The sequence below is a fragment of the Nannospalax galili genome, unplaced genomic scaffold, assembly GCF_000622305.1.
Source record: "Nannospalax galili isolate Female #2095 unplaced genomic scaffold, S.galili_v1.0 scaffold1379, whole genome shotgun sequence".
Classification (NCBI taxonomy): domain Eukaryota; kingdom Metazoa; phylum Chordata; class Mammalia; order Rodentia; family Spalacidae; genus Nannospalax; species Nannospalax galili.
In genome coordinates, this window is record NW_008343573.1 from 1,492,212 (window position 1) to 1,498,070 (window position 5,859).

The following is a 5,859-nucleotide window of genomic DNA, read 5'->3' on the forward strand; positions in this document are numbered from 1 at the left end:
TACTATTTTTTGTTGTTCACCTGTGTTCTGGGAGATTGAACTCAGGTTCTAGTGCTTATAAGGTGAGCACTTTACCAATTGAGTCATCTCCCCAGCCTCCTTTTCTGTTCCTGTTGACCAGCATCATTTTAGTTACCATCAGTAAAAACTCTGACTGCTAAAGATACCACCTGACCAACCACACCCCAAGCTGTCTGAAGCCTTGGGTTCTGCTCTTGGCCTTGCCTGTGTGTCCTTGGGCCCATCTTTAACTAATGGAATAGCTACACATGCTATAATAAACCACCAGAGTAATTGATAAGATACAGTAGCTCGGTGGCAGCTCCTGGCACAAAGCATGTCATATGATCAGACTTCAAGAATTCTTCCTCCCTTCCCTCCCTGCTTCCTTGCACAAGGTCAGACAGACCAGGTTGAGGCATTTAGGTGACTCCTCACCGTGAAGTCTTCAGCATCCTGTAGGAACCTGCATCTTACCTTGCCTCAGGCAGTCCCTGGCTTAGTGACCCTCTCAACTCTTCACTACCTAAGTCAGTCAGATCACGTGCCTTTCCCACCCTGTCTCCTGGCTCTAATCCCACCGCTGCCCAACCAGGCATACAGCTCTTCATTCTGCTGCACCATTATCCATGTGCCCTGACACCTACTCTTCTCTCTCCTCTCTGTTTACCCGTTACCCGCTGTGATGGCTAATACTGATTTTTAATTTTACAGGATTTAGAATCACCTTGTAGACAAATCTCTGGGCATACCTGTGAAGGAGTTTCTAGATTGGCTTAATTGAGGTGGGAAGACTTATCCTGAATATAGGTGGAACCATCTCATGGGCTGAGGTCCATGAACCAAGAAGAGAAAACAAGCCAAGCACCAGCACTTGTTGCTGTGAATGCAGTATCTGCAAGTGTACTGTTGGCTATCTCACACACCTATGGCCATGACTGCCCCACCATGACGGACTGCACCTTCAAACCCTGTGCCAAATAAACCCTCCCTTCCTTAAGTTGCTTGTGGCAGGGAGTTTGTCATAGTAACAAGAAAAGGAACTAACACACCTATACACTGTGTTCATTACCACAAATCTGTACTGAACACTCCTCGTTCCCCACTCTTTCAATGGCCCAGCAGCAGAAGACACGTGGAGTTTTGCTCTACCTCATCCATCTCTGAGTTCACACCCCATGGCCCTCAGCCCAGCGATGAGTATGCTGGAACTGTCATCGCTGGGCATTTCAACTGGAACCCCCTGATGGATCCTGCAAGCTGGGGTCAAAGATTGCAGTCTCCATTTGAAAGATGATAGACTCAGACCCAGGAATGACTTGCCCACAGCCAGCACAGGCATTCTCTGAGTCCAGCTGAACCCACTGGTCAGTGCTGTGCCTCCTCACGCTCCCTCTGACTGACAGATCTCAGTGGGCCCAGCTGAACAATGGTTCTGAGGTGTTGCTGTCATGTCACAACTTTGCATTTCATTGGCATACTTTCTACATTTCCTATGAATTTCTGCATTAAAAAAAGCTGAAACGAAAAGAAACATCTTAGTGGGAAGGAAACAATTGCTGCCTATAGATAATTAGGGGTCTATTTTTGTCCCAAAGCAAGGAACGGGCTGAGGAAGTTGACAAAGAATTTCACTTAGCGATGTGATGAACTTTCTCTTAGAGCACAATTATCACCTTCCTTCCCAGAAATGAACTCTTTACCAACCTAGGCTGACATTATTCTCCACAGGAGATAAGTCACAGAGCATGGATGGGTCCTTGGACACCATCCAGAACTGAGCCGCTATGCATGAAGAAAAAATAAAGGTCCGCAAATAGAGACCTTGCCTGAGGCATCCCCGCAATGGAGGGGTAGATCTTACATAGGGCTCAGCTGTTCGTGGAGTCACAGCTGTACACATCTTCACATCACCATCCAGAACCAGAGACTGCTTCTAAACTTGCTTCTGCCCTGAGCACTGCCAGTGGCCCTGGATGAAGTAACCTTGAGTGGGGAATATCCATACTATGGTGCCAGGATTTGTGTTAGTCCACTTTCTTGTACTATAGCACAATACCTGAGGGTTGGTACTTACAAAGAGTTTCTCCAAACTTGTGGCCTTTGGAGGGTCAAAGGCATGATATGAATATTGGCTCAGCTCTGGTGAGGACATCACAGTGCATGGTGCCACAGTGGGGAGGTGTGCAAGAGGGAGAGATCACAGGGGAAGACAGGAAGATGGGTTGGGGAGCAGTAATGACCTCCCACCAGCCTCCACCTCTAAAGATCTCACCATATCTAAAGTGGGGACCAACCTCCAGGACATGAAGTTTTGCATAAGTTACTTTTCTTGTTTCTGACAAAATCCCTGACAAAAACAACTTAAGAAAGGAAGAGTTTATTGTAGCTCACAGTTGCAGAGTACAGACCATCATGGGGAATGAGTCAAGGCACCAGGAGTTTGAGGTAACTTGTCACATTTTCCAGCCAGGAAGCAGAGAGATGAAGGGTGGTGCTAAACTTACTTTCTCCTTGTATTCAGCCAAGGACTCCAGCCCACAGGATGGTGCCACCCAAAGTTAGGGTGTCTTCCCACATCAATCAACCCATTCTAGAAATTCCTCACAGGTATGCCCAGAGGCTTATCTCCTAGGTGATTTTAGATTCTGTCAAAGGTGACCATCAAGATCAACCATTACAGGGAGCAAAAGCCCAAACTATAAATGAACATGCAGGGTCCCTAGCATTTGAAACCGCTTTTCCTTAGTGGCTTGTCTGGAGTACTTGGTATCTAGAGTTTATCATTTTTTATTGCTACCTTCTCTGTACAAATATTTTTCCATCATAGGCAATGTTTTCTTGATCACTTCTTTAGCTTTAACAGATAATTAGGAATTAAAAACAAAATGCATTTCACTTTTAAAGATGATATATGAATTTAGCAAAATAATTTGTATACAAACTGAAACCTACATTTACCAAAGAAAAATGTTTTACTTCACAGCTCATACTGTGTCACTGTTTTAAATTTTAAACATTAATTAGAACTTTGAGTATTCACATGAGGTTAGAATGAAGAACTCAAGTTGTCGTTGCTTTTGTTTATTTCGAACGTATTATAATTCAACAGTGAGTGGTACAACCAGGTTGGAGATTTGGACAGTAACAAGGCATGACTAGAAAACTCAACATTTGAGAGGCTGATACAAGAAGACTGGTATGAGTTCAAGGACAGCCGAGGCTACATAGCAAGTTCCAGACCACCTGGACTGAAGAATGAGACCCTGTCTCAAAAAGAAACCAAAAAGATAAAATATAAATAAATAAAAGGAAAAGCAAATACCATCACAAACAACTTAGAGCTTTTTCAATCCATCCCACAGAGGAATCACTCTTCTCTTCTTCATAAAACTATGAACCAGGTATAGGTGGAGTGGGGAATAAAGAGAAAACCTGAACAAAGAAGGACCCTTGAAGACTCAGTAAAATGTTTACAATGGTCAGAGTCTGTGAGCTTGCTATAATAAAAATACCGTAGATTGGGAGGCTTATAAACAACAAAAATTATTGTTCATGGATCTGGAAGTTGGGAAAGTCCAAGACCAGGTGTTATCAGATCTGGTATTTATCGAGGGTCTGTTAATTCGTAGATGCATCCTCACACAATGGGAGGGCTAAAGGACCAGGCAGCCCTTTAACAAGGGCACTGATCCCATTCATCTCTGCCTGATGTCCTAATCACCTCAAGAGGGCCCCATTTCTTAATACTAACACATGAAGTTTAGACTTCGATATATAGATTTTTATTGTCACAAAATTGGGTCTATGCCAACAGCTTTTTAATCTCCATTCTTAATTTAATGACTGAGTCATCTAGGTTAATAGTTCTGTCTCTATGGCACTAGGAAACTTTCAAAGCACTTTAACATTGATTATCTTAACAGATTGATAACCTTCCTTTAATATTTTTTTATTAATTCTCTGAGATTTCACACAATCAGTTTGATCATATTCACCCCCTATTCTTCCCCAATGTCACCTACCTCTCCATCCTCTCCCAACTTCATGTCTCTCTCTCTTTTTTAAATAGCCTACTAAGTCCAATTTGTGCTGCCCATATACTCATGGGTGTGGATGACCTATCAGGGGCCGCACCTGAAAGAAAACTGACTCCCTCCTCCAGATGCCATCAACCATCAATAGCTCAGTGGTTAGGTGTAGGAGCTCATGTACCCCTTTCTGCTCCATGCTAGAATAATGATGGCTTGATCTTTGCAGGTCTTGTGCAGGCAACCACAGCAGCTGTGAGTTCATGACTACAACAGTCCTGAACTACCCAGAAGACACTGCCTAGCTCCTGTCTTTCCTGACCTCTGGTTCTTATAATTGCTCTGTCTTCTCTCCCTCAATGGTCCCTAAGTTTGGGGACATGTGATATAGATGTCCCATTTATGGCTGAGCACTCCATAGAGTTATGTGCACTTTAATAAGTTATGAATTTCTGTGTTACCACCATCCACTGTACAATGAAAGTTCTCAAGTGAGAACTAAGTGCTGCAGAGAGATAGGAATTTATATGGCAGTTTGATACTATGTCCATTTAGCAAAATAATAGTAGTGGCTTCACTGGGGCCTGTGAGCTCCCCAGATCATCCTTACTTTATTTATGAGCAAACTAAGGATGCACGAAAGGAACCAGAACTAAAGTTGTTCTGCAAAAGCTTGAAGGGAAGGATTCATAGAAAAGGTGCATGTGAAAGTGTTGAGCCATCCATGAACATATATTTTTCATAAATAATGCAAGAATATTCTACTTATATGGATATTTGTATTATTACTTGATCATAAAATTATGTTTAGCATTGTGAGGTGGAGCTTTGATTTTTATAAATTCTGTTTATTTTCAGCATTTCATTTCATTTTCTCAATAACTTTATTAAATGTGTACTATTAGTGCCTTTGTTTATTCTTGCTACCATAACAAAATAACATATAAAGTAGGTAGCCTATAAACAATATATTTCTCTTTAAAAATAAAATCACTTTGCACTCGCCAACACACAAGGCCTCTCTCTCTGGGGTAAGTTGATCAGGCCCTCCATACCTTGACTCCCCCAGCCTCATTCACCCTCCCATCTCCCCCGCAGGTCTCTCCTCCTAGCCTGGGTACTGCCACATTTCTTGTCTTGATGCCCCAGACACTGGGGGAACCACCACTGCTTCCTGATCCTTTGCATCCAGACCAACTCAGTTCCTTCTCGGGTCACAAGGAGCACTCTGGACCTGGCCATGCCCTCACCTCCCTCTACTTCCCTGGTCCTGCACAACCCTCCAGCCTCTTAACTGGTCACAGGGGCTGACCTCTCCTCTTCCTGATCCTTTGCATGCAGACCAACCCAGCTCCTCAGTGCAGTCCCCAGGAGCCCTTGGAGCCACTTCCTGCCCCCATCTTCCTTTGCATCTCTGGGTGGCATGACTACCAGCTTCCCTAGAACAGCATCTTTCTTGGGACCTGCTCCCAGGCCAGTCCAACCCCCAAATTCCTGAGGCCAAAATCTTTCCTGGAGAGATCCAGACCTTAGCAGGAAGCCTGAGAGCATCTGTTCCTCATCTGACTTGGGCCTCTGTGGGAACTCCTGAAGACAAAAGCAATCTGGCCACTCCAATATAAAATCAAAAGAGAAAACCAGAAGCTTAGACGAACCAGGTTTTCATGCCCAAAAAGTAAACCACAAAGATATATAAAGTTCACAAAAAGAAGCAGACCTAAACTTGAAGATTTGAGTCTCACACAAGAATCAGAAACTACAAAAGAAATTGACAAGTCAAAAAAATCACAGAGAAAAAATAATAACATGAAAAACCAAAATAACATAT